The 25,108-nt window shown below is 39.5% G+C and overlaps 1 long non-coding RNA gene across 1 annotated transcript in view; it reads left to right on the top strand.

The window, feature by feature from the left end:
* The window catches only part of LOC112059886 (uncharacterized), a 51,046-nt gene that overhangs the window by 2,115 nt on the left and 23,823 nt on the right, over positions 1-25,108 (top strand). The window contains exon 2 of the long non-coding RNA XR_002889144.3: positions 12,695-12,745. This is a non-coding gene — a long non-coding RNA (uncharacterized LOC112059886). The remainder of the gene's footprint in view (positions 1-12,694; positions 12,746-25,108) is intronic.

Raw genomic sequence — 25,108 nt, forward strand, 5'->3', positions numbered from 1 at the left:
ACTCAAGAGCAGATCAGTCTGGTTTGACTAGTGAGACTTGGATGACGCCTCAGGACTACTTCTTAGGAATTGTTTGAAAATTAAGGGAAATACTTTTCCTTCCTTTTTAACTGATTGAGTGGTGCTGATTAAACCTTGTATTTGGGACAAATGCCCCATATGAGAGTTTGCCTGAGTGAAGGCTATCGCAGTAGACCCTATGTTCTCCCAGATGTATTTTAGCATGTGCATGTTCCCCCATAATACCCTAACATGTTGAGTCTCCCTGTCAAGGCAATGTGGCCCACCCAACTCCTTGGTCTAACTATCAGTCATGTAGCATCTTCACCTAGGAGAAAGGTCTAGGACAATGAATCCTGTTTCTAACATGCTCACCACTGTTGCTAAATGTATTTAATATGTAATAGAGATAGGAAACTACTTTCCTGGTCAGTGTATTATGTTTGTATAACTGTTTGCTAATGCGCTCTCTCTCTTTTAGTCTCTCTTTTCTCTGGAGCTAAATATACATCCGTTTTCATTTGAATCGTAATTAAAATAGAAGTGTCTCCTACTTATTATGCATTTTATTTTCCTCAGAAACTAATTCCAAAGCTTGCTCTCACTTCATTAGATTCTCAAGTTGTTGAGGAGGGGACAGGGTGAGTATAGTCACAAATGTTAGGTGTCAAGGCTTCCTGCAGTGTGAGAAGAACTCTCAGATCTCAATAATTCAGTAGGAGTTGTGGATTCTCAACACCTCACAGGATTAGTGTTGATCAAAAGATATTGCCTGTGCCACTATGTAGCCGTGTTAGCCATTAAGCCCTGGTCTCCTGTTACACCACACACAAAAATCCCTTTCAGTTCAGATAATTAACACCTAGTGTCAGCTCTCAAAGAAGAAAACTATTTGATGGCCAGAACTATGCTTAGTACATTCAGTAACACAATTATCACTGGTACAATAGGCACCTGGAATGTCTGACACTACAGTGACACGTCACAGACTTGCATTGACATGAGAAGTTCATTTTAATGCCCAGGGACTTACATATATAAGATTTAAAATCTTCCTTCTGCCATTTTGCTTCCCTTCTGTTTTGAGACCAAATGGCATGTGAAGCCTTCCTCGGTACTCTGTATCCTACAGGTTCTGGCCAGAGCCTTAACTGCCCTGCAGTAGTTTCATGCCATTCCAGCAGCAGAAACCAACCTGAAAGCTGATTTGGGTCACCCAATGAGAATTCCCCTTAGGTAGGGGAACCTATTCGGTGGTGCAGATCTACCACAGTGGTTTCTACTGCACGTTCTTCCCAACTTCCCCAGCAGAGGGATCATGAAACAGGAACAAGGACATCTACACCTACACACTGATATCCATTGCCATAATGGCTCTTGGGGTAGTTTAGAACAGCTATCAGGCTATTTAAACATGTGCCAAGAAATGGCCTGGCTCTGAGTCACTTGCAGTATTGCTAACCCCAAATGTTCAAAAATCATGAGATTAAATAAGCCCTCATTATTTTTAAACCAAATAATTTTGGGGGAGAGGTCTTTGCTTTCTGGGTTGTGAGGCTTTAATTTGCACTTGCTTCATATTTTTGTAAAAAGGAACAGAGGGTCCTGTGGCACCTTTAAGACTAACAGAAGTATTGGAGCATAAGCTTTCATGGGTGAATGCCCACTTCATCAGACAGAAGTGCCTTGCGTCTGATGAAGTGGGCATTCACCCACGAAAGCTTATGCTCCAATATTTCTGTTAGTCTTAAAGGTGCCACAGGACCCTCTGTTGCTTTTTACAGATTCAGACTAACACGGCTACCCCTCTGATACTTCATATTTTTGAACATTTCTCTGTAAGCATGAGAGTTAAACATGTGCTTTAAAAATACTGAGATCCTCATGCAAGATCTGGGTTCCAGCTACTGGGGTTTAAAAAAAATTGTGAGACTTGTGATAAAAATGGTGAGAGTTGGCACCATTGCATGTGAGGATCAGGAGGTGGAGGGTAGAAACAGCGGCACCTTTGCTCTGCTCCCCTGAGCTACACTGAGTACTCAGCTGCAGTAAGTCTAATGAATTGGGCATACGGGTTGGTTATAAAGCAATACATCACAAGCTATTAAAATCTCCATCAAAGCTAAGTATATAAAGTGAGCTGTCAAATGACCAGCAGGAAGATTAGTTTTTTAACAGTCTGTTGTGTGTACATGAGATTGTTTGACAGTGTGTTTCATAAGATGCTGGAGACCATGTTGTTGCCACTTAAACTAGAAAGTTCTGAATCAATAACTTAGAGAATTCTAAGAGGTGCTGCAAATGAAGAATTAAAACAATCCAGCTGAGATGATATAAATAAATCCCATATGATCAGAGAAAAATGGTTGAACTTCAGCTTTAACTATTAAAACAGGTAACATCAAATTTTAAGTATGAGTGAATTTATTTGTAAATGAATTTAGGATAAAAAATATGTACTATGGAAGTAATTCTAATGTCACCTGTGCCGCTGTAAATCCAAATAAATCCCATTGAAGTAATTGAAGTTACTCTGTATTTTTAGTGGTGTAACTGAACAGAATTTGGCCCGAGGACATCAAAGGAATTACAATGATGAATTTGCTCCCATGAGTAATTGCAGGAATTTACAGCTGAAAACCAGAAATGAGCATTAAATTAGAAATAGAAGGCTTTGGGGAACACTAAGAATCAATCAGTATGAACTCTCTTTTCCCACAGTTATTTAATTTAGGTATGGAAGATGCTACAAATTCGATATTTTATATCTGCTAGTCAGGAGGAAATAGTTGAAGAGTCCTAATTAAATTTTCAAACTATTTATTTTCAACATTAATGTGATCCCAAAAGCTCAAAAATAGAACCCTTTTCTAAAAAAAAAACCTCTCCAGAGACACATGACTTAGATAAAATTCCTTGTTTGATATCTCTCTGGTTAAATAGTGCATGGATAATTTTTTGTATCTCTGAATAAGTGAAGAGAACACCCCCAGATTTGGACATTGTCGAAGTTCACTAAATCAGGTTAGGCTAAATAGTGATGAATTCATTCTAAGTTACTTACCTGACCTGTATGTCTCCATTAATATAGTATCTCAGTACCCCCTAGTCTATAACATCCCTAAACTGCTTCAACCACCATTCCAGAGGAAATGCGTCCGTGCTGATGATGGATTCTGTTCGATAATGATCCAACACAGTGCGGACCAACACATGATTATTTTCATCATCTGAGTCAAGATGCCACCAACAGAAGGTTGATTTTCTTTTTTGGTGGTTCGGGTTCTGTAGTTTCTGCATCAGTGTTGCTCTTTTAAGACTTCTGAAAGCATTCTCCACACTTCGCTCCTCTCAGATTTTGGAAGGCACTTCAGATTCTTAAACCTTGAGTCGAGTGCTGTAGGTATCTTTAGAAATCTGATATTGGAATCTTCTTTGTGTTTTGCCAGATCTGCAGTGAAAGTATTCTTAAATCAAACAACATATTCTGGGTTGTCATCCGAGACAACCATAACACAAAATATATGGCAAAATATGGCTAAAACCATGGAGCAGGAGACATACAATTCTCCTCCAAGGACTTCAGTCACAAATTTAATTAACACGTTTTTTTTTAACAAGCATCATCAGCATAGAAGCGTGTTCTCTGGAATGGTGATCGATGCATGAAGAGACATATGAATGTTTAGCATATCTGGCATGTAAATACCTTGCAATGCCGGCTACAAAAGTGCCATGTCAATGCGTTCTCACTTTCAGGTGACATTGTAAATAAGAAGCGGGCAGCATTATCTCCCGTAAATGTAAACAAACAAAGCGATTGGCTGAACAAGAAGTAGGACTGAGTGGACTTGCAGGCTTTAAAGTTTTACATTGTTTTGTTATGGAGTGCTGTTATCTAACAAAAAAAATCTACATTTGTAAGTTGCACTTTCACAATAAAGAGATTGCACTATAGTACTTATATGATGTGAATTGAAATCAAAAGTAATATAAAGTGAGCACTGTACACTTCCGAAGAAGTGGGCTGTAGTCCACGAAAGCTTATGCTCTAATAAATTTGTTAGTCTCTATGTGCCACAAGTCCTCCTGTTCTTCTTTGTGTTGTAACTGAAATCAATATATTTGAAAATGTAGAACAACATCCAAAAATATTTAATTAATCTCAATTGGTATTCAATTGTTTAACAGTGCGATTAAAACTGCAATTAATCATGATTAATTGTTTTAATCGCAATTAATTTTGAGTTAATTGTGTGAGCTAATTGTAATTAATCGACAGCTCTAGTTATAATCATTTTAAAGTATCTAAGTTTTGACCCTAGGAGCCCTACTCACATTCAGTTAATGCAATGCTATTAAGATACTGTGGGATAGCATGAACTATTTAAGAATTTTTTAAATGTACTAGAACCTCAAAAAATTACTCAGAATGTTTCAACCCTCATGAAACAATTTATACAATGTATATCTAACCAATAGATTTGTACTTTGATTTTTGTGTCCTATGAAGTCCTGTTTTGGTAATCCTATGCAAATTTACATATTCCCTCAGAATAGAACAAACTCCATTAGAGTAAAGTCATATCACAAACTGCTGGACACATCAAATCTGCTGTTTCATGCTCAATAGATCATCTAATATAAAGAAGTGATTTCATAGCTCTTTGGACCCTGTACTGAAAGAGTTTTAGTATAACAGAACCATGTGAATTATCCTTAAACTAATAACATAGTTAAATGTGTTGTCTAGGAACATATTTCTATCGTCAGCGAACAACTGATACTCTACTAGCACTTTATTTTGTAATGCAGTTTGTCGACACCAGAGAGTTATCTATCTTAGGTATTTCTAAGGCACCTAGCATTTTGATATGTAAGGACAGAAATGAAATGCGTGGATGGTTTGGGGTGTTTTCATTATTATTTCCTATGCTTGGTTCAGTCAAATAAACCAAAATATATGCAGGAATAAAAAATACAAAACACCTTTTCAATAGGGCTTGAACACAGGTAGGGAATCCAGTTCCTCTAGTTTAATATTTAAATAAATTAATTTATAAATCTGGGGACACAGAAAGGACTTTTCTTAACTAAAGCTGGTTAAACATTACAAAAACAAGAGGTCATGTTTATTTGGTTGCTGTTTTGAGCAAATTTGTTTAGCGTGTGTTCGCATCCCTTTTGTATTTGTTTGGTCTGTGTAGGTTTTTATCAGGTCAAACATCTGAGCACCTAACATCAATATTTTAGCAAATGAGTTTACTGGCAGCAATGCTAATATAAAAAGCAAACTTAAGTGAACACTGGGGAACATGTGCAGAAAGTGAATTTTGAATTAGGATGACCAGATGTCCCGATTTTATAGGGACAGTCCCGATATTTGAGGCTTTTTCTTATATAGAAGCCTATTACCTCCCACCCCCGTCCCGATTTTTCACACTTGCTGTCTGGTCACCCTAATTTTGAATTAATAAATATGAGTATTTGCATGAGGATACTTGTTATGCTCATCCAATCATGAAACAAAGTTATACCATGTGACCTATGATTCCAGTCAAAACTTACTACCCCAGCTTGAATTTTGAATACTGAATACTCACAGGGAATAACTGCAAACAATGAGACCAATAAGTATTTGCCAAAATACTCAGCTAACAATTTTTAATATTGAATAAATTTGAGAAAGTCATAATCTGTGCATGGGAAATCCCCAAACAGACAGAAGTGAAAATTGTCAAGTAAATAATTTGATATTAGTTATTCACCCAGTTCTCATTTTTACTCAGTGAGTCCTGATTTTTAGCTGATATTAATGATGGAGGGAGAAAAAACAAACAAACAAAGCACTCTAAACATTTGCTGTGAATTGTCTAGACTATGATGAACCTCTCAGTTTCATTTGAAAAGGTAAACATTAGATTCTACAACCAATTCTTAAAATTAATTTGATTTAAAATCCTCATCCAGACCTCTAGCTGGTATAATCAGAAGATTTCTATTTCAATAGAGATACATTCATTTACACCCACTAGGGATCTGGCCCTTTACTTGTGTCACCAATTATTTAAAAAGTACTAGATTTTGCACGTTGCTTAGCTCAGATGATGAAATACTCTAGTAGATTTCACTTTAGCACTTGGGCAATATGCAAAACTGCAGTAATCTGGTGGAATGTTTAAACCAAACAAATCTAATATTAATAGAAGTCTTAAAGAAGTTTTGTGACTAAGCCCTATTGGGCCTAGTCCAATTCTGTGATCAGAGGGGAGGCAAAATTGAAAGGAATCTTGACTAAGTGGCATGGAAGTGGGGAGATGCCAGGTCATAACATGTTCCTTCCTCCCTGCAGAAATTCTTGTAAAAGGACAAAGCAAGGGAATAGCTGCTCTGTGTGGGACAGACCCATGCTGACTTCATGGATGTCCAATTGGGAGTTTATGCTGCTTCAAATATCTGCCTGAAGGAGTCATGCTGTCCCAAGGAGAGGGGGAAGCAAGGTTGTTGTGTAGGGGCCCTGGAACTACCCTGAATCTCTTAGGGTCTACTTGTTTAGGACATGGAACTTTTTGATTCCCTTGTGAGGAAAGGGGGAAAAGAAATCCCTCCATAACATGCAAACAGTGGATAGGAAACCCCATGTTTTAAAACCAGAATACGGAAGAATATGGTTCAACACTAAAGGCACTTTATATTTGACAAATTCCCCTGTATATTTGCATTTGTAGTTCATTTAAGATCTTGTACAAATGGAAGAAGAATGTAAAGTCTGGAAAATGTAAATATGCTAAGGACAATTGGGAACTAGTGGAAACCTATAAAGGGAAATCATTGTGTTCTCAGTCTGCCTATTATCAGTATTTTGTTTGCTATACAAATATAGGAGCGGCAGAGGTGATGGAATTATACAATACCACAGGGTATTTAGAGGTAATTAGTCTACACAGTACCTTCTTTGGAAACCATAGCAACTACACAGTAAGTCAACTGTGTTATCTAGTGATAGCCTAATAAATAACTTGTGCCACCACTGTAATATACTATTCAAGCGCTATTGCATCAATATGCATTAGACAGTCAGCAGTTGTATACAAATGGGGCTTTTGTTGTGGGTTTCTTAGCAAAGAAGGGATAATTTCACATATCTGCGTAACAACAAAAAAGCACTGTGTCTAGGCATCAACCTAGTGCTGCTTCCACTCTGAATTATCAGCCATTTACCCTGCACTGCTTCTGCCACTTTGTGGAGTGACATTAAGCTAATCACCAAGTACACCGGAATCTGGAAAGGCACAAAAAATATAAATATTATGTTCAGACTAAACTGTATTTAATATTCTTACATCATGCTGCACAGATCTTAGACTTCTGTAAGGTGTTTGAGTTGGTACTGTATGACATTTTGATTAAAAACTTGAACGATATAAAATTAACCTGGCACACATTAAAAATGTGTCCAACACATAGGTTTCAAAAAATAATTGTAAACAGGGAATCAGAAACAGGTATGTTTCTAGCAAGGTCCTGCAGGGACTGGTTCTTGGCCCTGCACTATTTAACATTTTTATCAAAGACCTAGACAAAAACAAAATCACTGATAACGTTTCCAGGTGACAAAAATTGTGGAAGTGGTAAATAATGAAGAGGACAGGTCACTGTACAGAGGGATCTGGATTCCTTGGTAAGCTGGGGGCAAGAAAACAATAAGTATTTTAATACAGCTAAACATAAATGCATACATTTAGGAACAAAGAATATAGGCTTACAGCATAGGGGACTCTAACCTGGGAAACAGTGACTCTGAATAAGATTTGGGGGTGAATAATAAGATGGTGGATAATCAGCTGAACCTGAGCTCCCAGTGCAACGCTGTGGCCAAAAGGACTAACATAATCCTTGGGTACAAAAATGGAAATCTCGTGTAGGAGTAGAAAGTTCTTTTACCTTTGTATTTGGCACTGGTGTGACTGCTGCTGAAAAACTATGAACAGTTGTGGTGTCCATAATTAAAGACAGATGTTGATAAATTGAAGAGGGTTCAGAGAAGAGCCATGAGAATAATTAAAAGGATTAGAAAACATGCCAGTGAGACTCAAGGAGCTTAATCTATTTAGTTTAACTAAGAGAAGGTTTGAGATTGTAACCGTGATCCCTTTAGTAGCTAAATAGGGAACAAATATTTAATAATGGGTTCTTCAGTCCAACAGAGACAGTTATAACTCAAAGTTGAAGTTAGATAATATCAGACTGGAATAACATGTACATTTAATAGTGAGGGTAATTAACCATCTGAGCAATTTAGTAAGGGTCATTTTGGATTGTCCTCTAGTGGCAATTTTTCTCTAAAATAGGATGTTTTTCTAAAAGATAAGCTCTAGGAATTATTTGGGGGAGATCCTTTGGCCTGTGACATACAAGAGGTAACACTAGATGATCACACTGATCCTTTCTGGTCTTGGCATCTATGAATCATCAAAAAGTAAACATTTCTAGTACGACAACTCAGTCAAAAATGGGAAGTTTTAATACTGCCAAACATAAATCTGAAATGTATTAGGAAGAAAGTATGGGTAAAATTCACCCATGAGCAGAGATCCAACAAAATAAGGTGTCAAGGCTGCTTCCCCACTCTGAACTTTAGGGTACAAATGTGGGGGCCTGCATGAAAACTTCTAAGCTTAACTACCAGCTTAGATCTGGTCCGCTGCCACCATTCCCAAGTGGATTCCCTGCCCTGGGAAGCCTTGAGAAACTCTTCACCAATTCCCTGGTGAATACAGGTCCAAACCCCTTGGATCTTAAAGCAGGGAGAAATGAACCATTCCCCCTCCTTCCTTCCACCAACTCCTGGTGAGTACAGTTCCAGCCCCCTTGGGATCTTAAAACAAGGAGAAATTAACCATCCCCCACCCCCTTCCTTTCACCAACTCCTGGTGAATACAGATCCAACCCCCTTGGATCTAAAAACAAGGAAAAATCAATCAGGTTCTTAAAAAGAAGGCTTTTAATTAAAGAAAAAGGTAAAAATCATCTCCGTAAAATCAGTATGGAAAATACCTTTACAGGGTAATCAAACTTAAAGAGCTCAGAGGACCTCCCTCTAGCCTCAGGTTCAAAGTATAGCAAACAAAGATAAACACTCTAGTAAAAGGTACATTTACAAGTTGAGAAAACAAAGGAAAACTAACACGCCTTGCCTGGCTATTTACTTACAAGTTTGAAATAGGAGAGACTTGTTTAGAAAGATGTGAAGAACCTGGATTGATGTCTGGTCCCTCTCAGTCCCAAGAGCGAACAACAACAAAACAAAGAGCACAAACAAAAGCCTTCCCCACCCCAGATTTGAAAGTATCTTGTCCCCTTATTGGTCCTTTGGGTCAGATGCCAGCCAGGTTACCTGAGCTTCTTAACCCTTTACAGGTAAAAGGATTTTGGAGTCTCTGGCCAGGAGGGATTTTATGGCACTGTACACAGGAGAGCTGTTACCCTTCCCTTTATAGTTATGACATAAGGCATAAGTAGTGCATAGGTTTTCTGCTGGCCCTCTGCATAGGGATGCCAAGAAATAATATGCTCTGTCAGCCACCTGCCTTACAGCAAGACAGTACCATAGAGTATTGAGTTGATCCCCTCACCCTTACCTTCCGAGCTCTGCTAAACAGGGCAGTGGAACTAGAAGGGCTGCGGTGAATTACTGGTGGGGGTTGCTCTGTTTCCACCCCCACAATATTTCTTCTGTACCCAGGGAGTGAATTAAATGGGCAGCCTGGCTCCCACTTCTTCTCCAGCCCAGCCCCCTCAGCACTGCACAGAGGGGTTGCCTGAGGGCAGGGGTGGAACAGGGCTGGGCAGGGGAGAGGCAGCCAGGTGGAGCTGAGTCATTTTGCGGTTGGAGGGGGGTATATTTCACCTCCAGGGCAGGAGCTGCTGCCAGTGGCGAGAAAGCAGCAGCCAGGGCAGGGAGCAGGAAGCCAGGCAGGCAGCTGCTCTGGATGCCCCAGGTAGGCGGGTGGGGACACTTTGCCCCCACAGCTGCACTGACCATGCCACTTCCTCAGCCTGTCATGTGTCTCCGAGGCCAATGCGAGTGGTTGCCTTGACAGCCTTCCCCACCCCACTGCTGCCAGAGTCCTAGAAGCTGCCCAAGCTACTTCTGCACCCTGGGCTCCTCGGCACACACCCTAACCCCAAACCTCAGCCCCTCCATTCACCTATACTGCTAATGGTGTCAGCCTTAATAATCCTTCAACTCCTAACACAAACATCACTTTGCTTGCTTTCCTGCTGTCCTCTATTCCTGGCAGGCTCTTCCAAACCCAATTTACCATCTTAATAAGAACTGTCTTCTGCCACAAAATCCATGGAAATTGGGCAAATTAACATTCAAACAAACGTAATTTTTCAAAATGTTGAAAGAGACGTGCCTATGAAGCGAGTGACTACATAATCTTACTCTGGTAACCTTGTTCAGACCCACATGTGAGTGTTGGCTAAAATTCCAGGTTGTCAACTCCTCGGGCTGGGCATCTATCACTCCTTTGAACCAGGTACAAATACTGAGTTGAAGAACAGTTTTTATAGATGAGGACAGAAGAGACCACTGTGATTACCTACTCAGTGGTTCCAAAATATGGTGATAAACTACAGTGTACTCGGATACTAAAAAATAGTTATTTAGCCAAACATATACAAATGAATTTTAGCAGGAGTATAAAACAATCACATATCAAGTTATTCTTCCATTCATATTGATTCATATTTGATTCACGTGATAAGTGAAATTATTTGGGTCACATTGTTAGCTTTCACAAGAAACAGAATTCATGCAGTTGAGTTGTATTGGCTGGTCCTGGTGATGGTAGTACATCGTCATTCCCAAATGTCTTGGGATAAGTTTAAACTTACCAGGCCTAAACTTGTGCTGAATGAGACCCCATTCAAGCTTTCTGAAGTAAACAGCACAGCACAAGATATCAATCAGTTCAGAACTGTGACCACTGTAGTTGCAGTACACTCCATTGCAAATAGGTGGGAATCTCTTTTAGTTATTGTTGGGTGTTGCCACAAAAATGTAACATAATGTCATGATGAAAAATATTTTTCAACATTTTCAACGGTTCATTTTTCTGTGTAGATGTAATACTTATGTTCTGCCACATGAGGGTATGTATCCCAGTAAATAAACATACTGAAGATGCTACTTCATCAAACAGAGATTCTAGTTACACTTCCTCTGTTAAAAAACAAAATCAGTATGAGTAAGACCTTTTACAAAGGCCGCTAATATTGTACTGGAATAGTTAACAACAACATTACTGCAATTGCAATTCTTGAGAAAAACACTTTCAAAACATCATTTACTGCAGCCTTGAAAAAAATCACTACAATCATTTAACAGAACAGGTATAAAAATCTTCTTTCCCATCCATACTTCGATTCAGAATCTAATGCTATTTTGTTAATTTCAGGCAATCAGATGAGTAGAAATTTGCTAAATCAATGTACAAATAAGGAAAGTAAAGATAAAGGTCCAGTTTCCTCCTTCAGTTATGACAATTTCTATCTAGAGTAACTGCATTGATTTTAGTGTATGGGGAGAACTATGGCTTTACACAAATGTAGCTGATAGCAGTGTCTTTATTCTGCTTCTCTTATATTAATATTCTTTATGACTCATTTCAGATAAATTGAGAGTTGAGTACAAAAATAAAAGAGGTGTCTATGTAGTACCTAAAGAGATCTGGAAAATTTCAGAATAAAGGATGAGTTCTGGTGAGCACTGTTATTTTATAGCAATTGTACAGAGTTCAGTACTGTGATCACTTGTGGGTGAAGCTATAGTGAGACTAATAAAAATAATTTGATACACTACATGTGACTTCTAATGCAAGTGTCCACCTGTCTTTTGCTGAAATTGACTGGTGCCGATGGGAATAGCCTGAATCACTATCTGTTCTCTGTAAATGAAGGGAAGTATGGGGGGGCGGGGGGTATTTTTCTCCTGCATTGCTGTGACTTGAATTTCAATGCTAGAAGCAACTTTTACCTTTAGAATCTCAATATCACTGAGTTAACAACAAGCCCTCTCAGTACCACAGCAGTCAGCTGTGACCATGTCCTTACTTGACATTTCTGGGAATGTGCCAAAACATTAAAAGTTTGTTCCAGATGAAACCCAGTCTGAACAGTGAAAAAGCTCTCACCATTACTAATAAGCCTATGTGAGATACTTCAACTGCCAGAATTCACAGCCTCATCAGCCACAATTAGCCAACTAATTCAGACTTTTTACAGCTTGGACAGGATGAGTTCTTCCCCTCTGGCTCCAATTAATCTACAGTGTCATATAGTTAAGCCCCTTCTGATCCACAAGAACAAGACAGATGTTGGATATCCCTAGTCTGATATTGCCCAGACTTGCTCCTGGATTCTCTGAAAATGGATACTAGTGTCCAAAATATGGGGTCCAATCTTGACATTCTTACAAGAGAAGACTCCAGCTGAAGACAGTGTCCCCCAAAGTCAAAAAGGAATAATTAAGGAGTTAGTCTTTCCACCCCCTTGAAGAAACTCACTCACTTGCATCGTAAGATGCCTCATTCTCAGCTTTTCTTTATTTCTCTCCTTCAGTCTAGCTAAAATATTGACCACGTCCTCTAAGCCTTTTTATTTCTTTACTTTATTTCTTATACAGTGCCTGGGCCGAGTATGGCCACCTCTGGAAGAAGAGTTCTTGGGGGCAGTGGTGAGTTGCTATGTAGAAATAAATAAAAGAAAAGGAGAATTCTGAGTCTCTCTTGCTGACTGCTAGGTACAGTATTGCCTAGTTCTGTTCACATATAAAGCACTGCAGCTTTTATATATGAGTCAAAAAAATTCTCATAATGCAAGTTTTCCTTTTAATTGTAAAAGTATTTTTCCCATTTGTGTTTGTAGAAGGTACCAGAGTGGCAGCCCCATAGGCCAAGGTTTACAGAACCAGTGCTAATTTACTGTATTCCCTATTCCCATAGAATAAGAGTTTAATGTGAAAAATATTTTAATTAATTATCTAATTAAATCAGTGAGCCTAATAATTTCTGTGGCATATACCGCAATGTAATTCCTATGGCTTTTCCCCCCTTGTGCTGCTGCTTAATTTTTTAAGGTGTTTGCCTGTCTTTAGGAGAAGCTGCCATTCTGTGATGCAAAATTGATGCAGCATGTTAGAGAAAACACTAGCCCTCCCATGTTTTTTGCTGATTCCCCTTCATCTAAACTAGAAATAATTCAGATTTAAAGTATGTGGTTGCTCTTAAAAGCTAACTGTAAAAATTGAGCTATACTTCAGAAATGGAGAATGGACAGGTTTTCAATCTCATACTGTGACTGGAAACTGCAGTGCTAGGCTCTGCAACGAAACTGGGTGTGATTTCCAGAGTTTTTGACCAGAAAGTTAATCCCACTCTAGTGCTGTGAGACTACCCTGACATCCCAGCACCCTCAGAGGTCATGCTGCTGCTAATGCTCTTACCCACACCTCCACAAAGCAGACATAAAATGAGAAATGGGGAGGTAATGCTTCCTTAATTAGCATTAATACCCAGTAGGTTTATGTTTGGAAATCTAGCAGGTTAGGAGGCAAGCATGCCACAGAGCAGCTGCTCACCTAAGCACCACTTCTATTTCCAGCATGCTCTGCTCTTAACCCATAGATTCCCCAAACCACACTATCCCTGTTTTGGGGCTTGTACAGCCTCAGTGGGCACATATTGCTTCCCCCACTCCCTAGTTCAGTCAGGTAGGTCTCCTGTCCACCTGTACAAGTGGAGCAGAGCATCTCCCATGTACAAGTGTTTCTTTTCTGCTACCTGCTTCATTGTCTGATGTACAGTGATGACAAAATTCTGTCAAAACATGTTTCAACAAGACTAAAATTACACACATTTTCAAATAACCCCATTAGGCTAGATGTTTTAGAAAACATTGGAGACTTAGATTATCGTGGTCATGCTGTGTGAAGTGACTCATGACCATTAGTGCCAATGTAATACTGACAGACCCCTGGGCGGGATCAAACCTGGGACCTCTGGAGCTTAGTGCATGAGCCTCTACCTCATGTGCTAAAAGCCAGCTGCTCGTTAGCGCGCGCTCTCTCTCTCTCTCTCTCCCTCCCTCTTCCCCCCCCACATGGGACAGAACACCACACCCAGGAGGTGTGGGTTACACCAACATCAGGGCAGACTGTTAAAAAGCAGGACAGAAATCCCCAAACTGGTTGTGCATTCTATAATTAGATTTCACCAACCCAGTAACAAGTGTGAACTCCTAAAGCACTAAAGCACTATAATAGTCTTACCATTCAGTCACAGACAGTTACTTTGGGTATTCCATGCTATCTTCTCACCCAGGCAAGCAGGACTATGTGATAATGGTCACTTTACACCAAAAATCACACTATTCAGGCAACTCCCAGTCCCAAAGGACCCGTTAGTCACGTACCCCAGGTCAATTGTACTCAAATCTCAAACTAAAGACAATTCCTGTTAGGGTGACCAGATGTCCCGATTTTATAGGGACAGTCCCAATTTTTGGGTCTTTTTCTTACATACGCTCCTATTACCCCCCACCCACTGTCCCAATTTTTCACATTTGCTGTCTGGTCACCCTAATTCCTATAGCCAATCCTGTAATAAACTAACTAAAAATGTAGTAGCTAAGGAAATGAGTTATTTGCAAAGTTAAAACAGGAAACACGAGCTTCTAACAGAAGCAGCTCTATATGTCCTTTAGGGCTGACTCATGCCAAGGAGCATGGAGATCTCTTGCTTATGTTCAGGAATCTTTGCCATTTAGAGTCCAGACAGCATAAAGATTCCAATTTCTCCTTGTGAGGGATTTTTATTCCCTTCACCCCAGAATCCAAGGTGATGGGATGAGCTCATACATCGAGTGAGGAATGCAACCAACAATATCTCTGTCCTTTGATGCTACCCAATGCCTCATTTGCCTTGAATGCACCATCTTGAGTGCAGGATGAGTAGTTGACTTTAATTAATGCTTCTTTTCCTGCTTGGTGAGTTACACAATTAGAGATTTACAATACAAACACTCTGTATCCCATGGTATAAAGTTGTTATAAGTGGGATTAATACATGCAGCATCCTACAAGCATTCCATAGAGACTAAACACATTCTCATAAGAACATAAGAACGGGCATGATGTGTCAGACCAAAGGTCCAACTAGCCCAGTATCCGGTCTGCCGACAGTGACCAGTGCCAGGTGCTTCAGAGGAAATGAACAGAACAGGTAATCATCAAGTGATCCATCCCCTGTCGCCCTTTCCCAGCTTCTGGCAAAACAGAGGCTAGAGACACCATCCCTGCCCATCCTGGCTAATAGCCATTGATGGACCTATCCTCCATGAATTTATCTAATTATTTTTTGAAGCCTGTTATAGTCTTGGCCTTCACAACACCTTCTGGCAAAGAATTCCACAGGTTTACTGTGCATTATGTGAAAAAATACTTGCTTTTGTTTGTTTTAAACCTACTGCCTATTAATTTCATTTGGTGACCCCTAGTCCTTGTGTTATGAGAAGGAGTAAATAACACTTCTTTATTTACTTTCTCCACACCAGTCATGATTTTATAGACCTCTATCATATCCCCCCTTAGTCGTCTCTTTTCCAAGCTGAAAAGTCCAAGTCTTATTAATCTCTCCTCATGTGGATGCTGTTCCATACTTCTAATCATTTTTGTTGCCCTTTTATGAACCTTTTCAATTCCAATATATCTTTTTTGAGATGGGGTGATCACATCTGCATGCAGTATTCAAGATGTGGGCTACCATGGATTTATATAGAGGCAATGTATTTTCTATCTTATTATCTATCCCTTTCTTAATGATTCCCAGCATTCTGTTCGCTTTTTTGATTTCTGCTGCACATTGAGTAGATGTTTTCAGAGAACTATCCACAGTGACTCAAAGATCTCTTTCTTGAAGTCAGGTTTACTGGCCTGTAATTTTCCAGAATCACCTCTGGAGCCCTTTTTAAAAATGAGACAGTGCCTTAGATTTGTCACCTAAAAGAATGACTCAGGTTTGGGAATCTTCCTCACATCCTCAGCTGTGAAAACTGATGCAAAGGATCATTTAGTTTCTCCACAATGGCCTTAGCATCTTCAAGTGCTCCTTTACCATCTCGATCGTCCAGTGGCCCCACTAGTTGTTTAGCAGGTTTCCTGCTTCTGATGTACTTAAAAAAATTCTTGCTAATACTTTCTGAGTCTTTAGCTAGCTGTTCTTCAAATTCTTTTTGGCCTTCCTAATTATATTTTTACATTTATTTACCAGAGTTTATGCTCCTTTCTATTTCCCTCACTAGGATTTAACTTGCACTTTTTAAAGGATGCCTTTTTGCCTTTCTCTGCTTCTTTTACTTTGTTGTTTAGCCATGGTGGCACTTTTTTGGTTCTCTTACTATGTTTTTTTTAATTTGGGATGTACATTTAAGTTGAGCCTCTATTATGATGTCTTTAAAAAGTTTCCATGCAGCTTGCAGGGATTTCACTTTAGTCACTGTACCTTTTAATTTCTGTTTAACTAACCTCCTCATTTTTGTGTAGTCCTCCTTTCTGAAATTAAATGCTACCATGGTGGGCTGCTATGTGTTTTCCCTGCACAGGGATGTTAAATTTAATTATATTAAGGTCACTATTACCAAGTAATTCAGCTATATTCACCTCTTGGATAAGATCCCATGCTCCACTTAGGACAAAATCAAGAATTGCCTCTCCTATTGTGGATTACAGGACTAGCTGCTCCAAAAAGCAGTCATTAAAGGTGTCAAGAAACTTTATCTCTGCATCCCATCCTGAGGTGACATGTACCCAGTCAATATGGGGATAGTTGAAATCCTCCATTCTTATTAATATCTATTTTAACTCTACTAAGCCAAAGGTAAACCAGGCTGGTTTCCAACTATACATTTGTCAGTGTTCAGTGAGGCCCTGGGCCTTGGCATAAACTGGTACCTGGTCTGCCAGCATCACAATCGTAATTATCATAATAACTTGGTCTTTCATCAGGAAAGTCTATAAATAATTCCATTAAAATTAAGTAATTGATAGAAATAGTAAATCAGCCATCAATACTAGATCCCCATATGTCATAGACTGTAGTAAATTTGTATGAGCCTAAGTGCTGAGCAGGAAGACGTAATCAATGGAAACATTATTAAAGATTTGTGCCACTTCTAGGAAACAAACTGAAAAGCTGTTCTCCATTCTTTACTTTATTTGCTTTTTGCAGTGTTAGGCAATGGTTGTCCTTGGCAAGTGCCTTATTCTGCTGCAGCATTATTTGAAAAATAGAAGAATGGAGCAGTAAATACAACAGTGAGAAAAGAGGATGACTGTTTTCATATTTCACCCGGCTGTCTTTTTAAAGCTTAAAAATGGGGCCTTTTTCCACTAGCAACATCTGAGCCAAGGTTACTAGTCACTGAAATGTTTCATTAGAGTAAAATACATCCCACGGACTCTCAGCCTACCAACCATAGATTGCTTATACTCTTCTTTGGGATAACAATGTGGATTTCTGTGATATGCTGGACTTAAATTCTGCATCTGGGGCCCCTAAATTCTTCAGGCACTAGTGGTAATTTCTTCAGAAAACAAAGTCATTCATTACTGATAACGGATTGCAAAGTCATTGTACAATGTAGGATTTTTCTAAGTGTAAAAATGCACCACACAATCTGTATAAACATCAGCATAATTTAACACTCTCAGGCCCTTTTGCTCTGTGAATACAGTCATTACAGTAACATGTTCAAAGATTTTCTGCACAAGAATCCTGCCAGAATATATGGCCTAGGAATATATATGGCTCCCTTTGGATTCAATTCTAAAATGCCCTCTGTTGGAATTAATAATAGTATTTGAAATTATTGATATGGGAAACCACCAAACACCAATTTAACCATAAATTCCTTTATTAAGTCCAAAGGCCAAATGGTATTTTACATAGTTGCTCTAAACATCTCTAACAGCCTAAAAATAAGCAGTCACTACACCCAAACAGTAACAAAACATTGATAAGCATTGATCAAATTACTTAAAAAGAGGCTAAACCCGGGTTGCTTGTGTAGGAGCAGGATTTTATAATTGTACTATGAGAATTAATGTATGATTTGATTTTATCCTGCCAGCAACCCTTTTTGAATAGCAGAAAGGAATGACAGACCAGAACAATCCTTATGACTGATTATGGTCACCCTTTTGTTTTAGGATAAGTTATAATGTCTACTATGGTTTCCTATATGTATTACAAATTAGGCACTCTAGTTAAATATACATTTCTTTGTTTTAAGGTTTAGAAAGTAAGAGACAGGATCTTGTATTGTGTCTATGTTAAAGAGATTAGAGGAAACTTGAGGGCCTGAAGCCCCAATGTGAATTGTTTTAGTTATAAGATTTAGCAAGGCTTGGTTTACAATGTATTCTGCTGAATATAAAATACTGCTGTCTGTATACCTTTGAAGGTTTCTTCCCTCTTTCTTCCTCCTCCCTCCTTACCCTCAGACCAGTGAGAAGATTTGTGCTTGTTTCTTTTAAGATAGTTACTACAGATGTTTATTTTATTAGTTACCTTTTGAACCATACATCCTTCCCACACTACAAGCAATACTACTTATTCTCATGGCTTTCTTTTACTTGCTGATTGGGGCCTTTTCCTTACTAGCCACAAGCCACAAAGCAAATATATTGTTTTCTTAACCAAACTTGAACTAATTTTAGTTCTCTTAATTTCATAATTATCCTACACTCTCCCCAAGGGTAGATCCCCACCCTGAACCTGTGTGGAGCTCTAGTAGCATTAAAATCAATGGGACTTCATATGGATGCAGAGATGCCCACCTGCTTCAGAGCTCAGTGTGAGATCAAAGTTTCAGCTCCTTCCTGGAATATGGGGTAATAAAGGCAGCCTTTTGCTGCACATACACCAAGTGTGAACAAAAGTGGGAAAAGCACCAAAAGGTCAGTCTATCCCCAGAGAAAATATATGGATTACAAGAGGCAATCACAAGAAAACATTAAATACAATTTAAAAAAAAGTAAAACCCTTGAGGAAAAATATAAAAGAACAGAAGTCAAATATATACAAAAGGAAAACATGAACCATCATTGTACTACAAAGAGAAAAATATATACTTATTGAGGCACCCACATGGAAATGTAATTTCTGCAAGAACTTTCCTAGTGTTTAAGAACATTCAATGTCAAACAGTAAAAAGTTAAAAATTGGTAAAATATTGTGTAGCCAGAAGTTAAAGGGCAGGGGGAAATACCTATATAAAATTAAAAATACCAACAGCAAAGCTTAAAAGGTTCCAGGTTTAGGATGGTGGCTCCAACAAGATTGATGATCTCCTACTTATTTTACTGTGGCAGGACCGAGAGAGTCATAATAGGGACATCGAACCCTCTATATTTGCACCATCCTCTTTAGTCTAATATTTTTTACTATATGAGGAGAAAGGCAGCATTTTGACTTGGAGGAGAAACACAGAGCATAAGATGGCATCTAAGAGCCTGATCCTGCAAAGACATATACAGGCTTAACAATGCACACAGAGTAGTCCCATTGACTTCAAGGAAGTTTGTGAAGTTAGGTACTTGCATTGGTCTTGGTGGGATCAAGGCCTAAAGTTGCAGTGAATGCAAAAATAATTATGTGACAGCTGGAAGAAATGGTAAATTCTGCAGCAAACATTGGCATGAAATTGCAATAAATATGAGATCCAGACGAGAGTATAATACTCAATGGAAGCTGTCTTGCTTCTTTCCCAGCCTGCTAAAGTAGTTCTGCCTTCTTTACTTCCCCTTTCCCAAGTATGTGACCTGGCAACCTCTCAAATTATATACTCAAAACAAACCTGCAGACGGATTTCTAGTTTGTCAAATTTACATATACAGTATATTTAGGCTATTAGTTATCTGCAGGACCTGTGCATAGCTCAAGATGGAACCCTTTATTTTCCTTCCTCTTGAAAAAAATACCAATATCAATATATTTTTAAATATTTCAATAATCAAAGTATTAAGGTCAAAACATTCTTCTAAAACAGTGTTTTCAATTGTGACTTGGCCTCTCTGAAAACTCTCCAATATCTTCCACAGAAGGCACAAAGCATGTCCAGTGGAAATGGATAAAACATTTTTCTTGCTTTTTCTTAGGATAAATGGGTTCGCTTCTGTTGACGCCCAAGTTGAATGACCCTGCAAGATAGATATCAAGGCTTTGATTCCGAGGCCATTGAAGTCAATGGAAAGAGTCCCAGTGGTTTCAGTGGGTGTTGGATTCTACCCAGTGCTTAATTTGTAATGAAAGAGGTGCCAAGGCTCAAGCAATGATTTAATTTTAAATTTTAAACTTGTTCTGACTTTGAATGTGTGTCGGTATCATTGTATTACCAATGACAATAATATCACCACACATTCAGTCATAACAAGTTTATTTGAAAGAGTAACCTACTTTATGTACTAGTGCTAGATGTTTACAACCACGTATTCTACATCATATACAAAATAGTAGCTTGTGCAGAAAAATTAATTAAAAGCAACTGCAGCAAAAAATAAAAATATGTATGTATATATTCTCTAGCTACAGACCTATCCACTTTTGCTCTGGCTTTCTCCCAAGTGTTATTACAGGATATTATTCTCCCACCTCCCTCGTTCTCTGCCCTCCTGTAACACTCCCCCGCAACACATACACATTCTCCACTACTGTTCTTTGTTCAGTTGAAATAACAATAACTGCAGTATTATACTGTACTAATACTTAACAACCAGCTATGGTACATCACAGTAATACTTTTAAATAAATCAATAAAAGTAGTTAATTATGTTTGCTTTCTTTTTACATTAAGAAACTTTGTTAATAGAAATCAACAAATTATATTTCAGTATGGAATGAATAAATGTAACCAAACTTTAAAAAAAGATTTGAGATTTTTCCTTACCCTAATCTTGCAGTATTTGGGAGCAGTGGTACTGGATACAGCCTTGTACTTTAATTCTCAATAAAATAGCCATATTTGGTTGGCTATCCTCCTGTTTTCTCTCCTTGCTTCCTGAATCACTGGCTCCTCTGCATCCTCTGTGTTCTCCAGGTGACCAACTCTGAAGGCAGCGCCACCACCCGCAGCAGCATTGAAATAAGGTATGGTGTTGCCACTCTTACTCTTGCACTGCTGCTGGTGGCCTTCAGGCCAGCAGCCGCTGCTTTCCTGTTGCCCATCTCTGAAGGCAGTGCTGCCACCAGCGTGCTTCAGAGCTGGGCAGCCAGAGAGGAGAAGCTGCTGCCCGGGCACCCAGCTCTGAAGACAGTGCCACCCCTAGCAGCAGCACAGAAATAAGGGTAACAGAACCTATGGGATACCAGTCCCACTGCAGGACTTTACCCCCTACCATTTTTTTCATTCGCCTCATTTTCCACACACATATCCTGGCTTTGCACCCTGTGTAGCTGCCCCATTCGCCCCACCCTGGGTTTCGTCCCTGATGGATACAACTGTGTTGTGAATTTTAAGAAAAACACATTTCAGAGCAAAAAAATAGAGATTTTTTTACTTTCATAACTGACATGGCAATCTCAGAGGTGCTGGGGCTACAAACTGCCAAGCCTGAGCCCCAGCAAGCCCCAGCACAAACGAATCACTGATTCTACCATATCCACACACAGGGCAAGATTCATTCTTGATATAACTCCACAAGCTTCAGCTTATCAACAAAATACCTGATTTAGTTCACATTTTCCCCCTGACAGATTCCCTTACAACATTTAAAAATATAAACATTACAAGAAGTCTGAATAATTTCCATGTGACAGAGTTAGAGAGACTCTGCCCTATTTCATTATAACCAGATCAGCTCCATGTAATCTGTACGTGGAGAGAAACCTCCCATACAGAGTAGGGTGACCAAGGCTCCAGTCTCTGAAGCACCCACTAGATGCTCTTTTTCTATGCCAAAGAGGCTTTGCAACAATGGAAGGAGGAGCATGGCTGAGGAAAGACCAGAGGATCAGCCATACTCCCCAATACCATTCCGGGCTAACCCCATGTGCATCTCACCTGTAATAGGTCAGTCTGAAAGCAAGCTGGCCTACTGGTCAGCCCATGACTCCACAGTCTTTCTCAGACTCACTGTTTAGTGGGGAGGGGGGGCTTGCCAGGTCATATAATGCAAGCCTCAGCCCCTCCTTTGTGTTTCCTCTTCTCCCGTCGGGGCTCTGTCACAATAGAGAGGAAGGGGAGACATGGACTCCCCCGCTCCACTGGCTCCCAACCCAATCCCTAAAGGGATTTTGTAATGTCCAGACCACCCAATGGTCCAGCCCAAGTTACACTTCCCCATTTGTCTCTTCTTACTGGGCTGGAGCTTCTCACTTTGGGGCACAGACACAGTCTTAGTAGTAGCAGTTTACTCTGCCCATGGGATTAACATCCTGCTCTTCAGGATCTCTCGTGGTTTCCCACCTCCAAAAATGGGGATAGAAATCCAGATCACTGCTTCTGGAGTGGATTTATCAGTGTTTTAGTCACTCTGCCCCCAGTTCCAAGTGTTATCCTCATTTCCTCCTGCAATCTGTAGTCCCTTCCTCAGGTCCCTTCCGCAGGGCCCCCCCAGCCTGCTATTGCTTCATGCCTTGCTCTGATTAGTGTGGGGTTTGATATCTGAAGGAGAGTTAATGCTCCTCAAAGTACATTACATTTCTCTGGGGTCCCCTCAGCAGCTGCTACTGATCATATGAAAAATGGACCCACCCAACCGCAGCCTGGCTCCTACTCCTGGGAAGATGAGAGGAGATGTTTGGGCAGGGCAGTTTGTCTCTTGTGCACAGATCTCCAGGATTCATTGGGCAAAGATGGATTTCCCCTGTAAATTTTACAGCGTATCAAACACCTAACCCTTTCAGATATTTGCAGGAAACTCTGTGAAAGAAACATATTGTATTCTCTTGCTTTGCTGACCCTTCCTGGGACAAGGTGAGCTGGTCCTTGTCCTTGGAATTTTGCTCTAGTATGATCCCATTAATGTAATATTAGTCTGAATGGCTAAGCATAGAATTATGGAGAGATGCTATTATAGGTCTGCTTTTGATGCCACCCAATTTGCCAAAATTAAACCAATCCACTTTTATTTAACACATTATTTTATGACAGGACAGACATTTTCTGTAAAGTCTGAGGCAAACATAGCTGACACATTAGGAAAATGAGGTGATCTCCCCTTTTAAAGATTTTCCTAATAATTTTGTGTGGTTATAATTCCAAAACAGTTTGCCTACAGTCTCCACATTTGTTTTTTTTCACTTGGTCATAGAGAGGGCTGGTTCTTCTGACTAGTTCTAGGAGATATCTTTGTGGAATTATTTATGGAAATCACTGGCAAAATTCCTTATTTCAAAATTATTTATTTCATTAGAACCAAGACTGGGCAGTAACGAGCAATTTCCATCTTGTTTCCACATCACAGAGCTTCTAAAGCCAGCCGGGCTGCAATGTAAATGGTCACAAGGGTAGAAGTAGCAAATAAGAAATTGTATACAGGTGGGTAAAGAGTCTGGCAGGAGAACAGGAGACAGAACCACATGGGAGCAGTAGAGACTGATCTGTGGGTGAGCAGAAGGAATAGAGTCACATGGGGAGTAGTGGGGACTGTGCAGTAGGAAAGGGCAGCCATCTACCACTCCAGAGATTATTCCTCAATTCCATTAAATTCAGCTGATATGTCCCCAAATTTCTATGATGGAGCGAGCAAGAAGTAGGCAAACCCTACAGCGGGACAGAATGGTCCAGCCTGGAGACTGTGAGAAGAAGCCATATGTGGAGACAGAGGGTAATCTGGGGAGGAACATGGCTCATCTCTTTGCAGCATGTAGGCTTTTCATGGACATGGGTTGAAGGCATGGGAAGGCAGTATTCACATGGGTGGAGGCATTAATCACACAGGAAGCTCTAGTAATAAAAGGCTTGGAAGTCTGACTTAAGAAGAAAAGACCCTCATAAGAACTTTATACTTATCTGAAAAACAAACAATTTTAAAAATTCAAACATATAGAAACACACAAGATAATCTAAACATCAACCTGTCCTTGTATCACCAACCACAGAGCAACCAAAAAATAAGAGACAATCCTACCCTTAAACAATGCACATTGCAACACAGACTCTAAAACTTGAGGATTGAACTGGTCCTCAGTACTTGACTCTTGTTGATGTATTGGCATATAATGCAAAGTGCCCTTCTTTACAAGAGTGCAGTGAACTACTTCTGCCTTCTTTAAATCTACATGTAGTCATCAGAAAAAGACCGGATTTTACATCTCTTCATTAGAAGTGCCCACATCTAGGACAATCTTTCAGAACAATTTCTCAAAAAGAGAGATTTATTTTCACATTTATATGTGTTACCATACTGTGAGACTTTGATACACAATCTACATCTGTAAACTTCTTAAGGGGTGGACCAAAATTGGGTAAAGACATGCCAGGGATGCAGAACGAGGTGAAAATTGCATCTAGATATCAGATGCTTATGTACAAAACCATAGGTAAGTGCTACAGAGTTCATGACTATGCATGCAAAGTACAAAAATAGATTCAATTTATTGGATTTTAAATGTCTGCAGCCAAAGGCTTCCCCCCGCCCCCCGCCCTGCCCCCGGAAATCTTAATTCCAGATTAATGAAGTTCTTTTGCTTGAGATTATTGTTAGTGATGGCACTATGTGCTGAATAACTGAAAATATTTCAAGTGTGCGCAAACAAAGTGATGCATGACTCAGAGGGTGGGTGGTGTTGCTTTACTATGGAAAGTTACTTGGGAGTATACAAGTTTAATGAATCACTGGAGAGCAGTTCCACTTCTGTTACCAGAAAAAAATGGCAGAGTCAATTGTGACAATTCATTAATCAGAGAACATACTGTGAGTACAACCATTCCTTGGGTTGGCAGTTTAGAGCACTGTCAAATCAATGTGACAAGTCTATTATGGGACAATGGATCAGCTTTTGCCTCTCTTGCATGACCCTTCCCATACTCTTCTGGTTGA

The sequence above is a fragment of the Chrysemys picta genome, chromosome 5, assembly GCF_011386835.1.
Source record: "Chrysemys picta bellii isolate R12L10 chromosome 5, ASM1138683v2, whole genome shotgun sequence".
NCBI lineage: Eukaryota > Metazoa > Chordata > Testudines > Emydidae > Chrysemys > Chrysemys picta.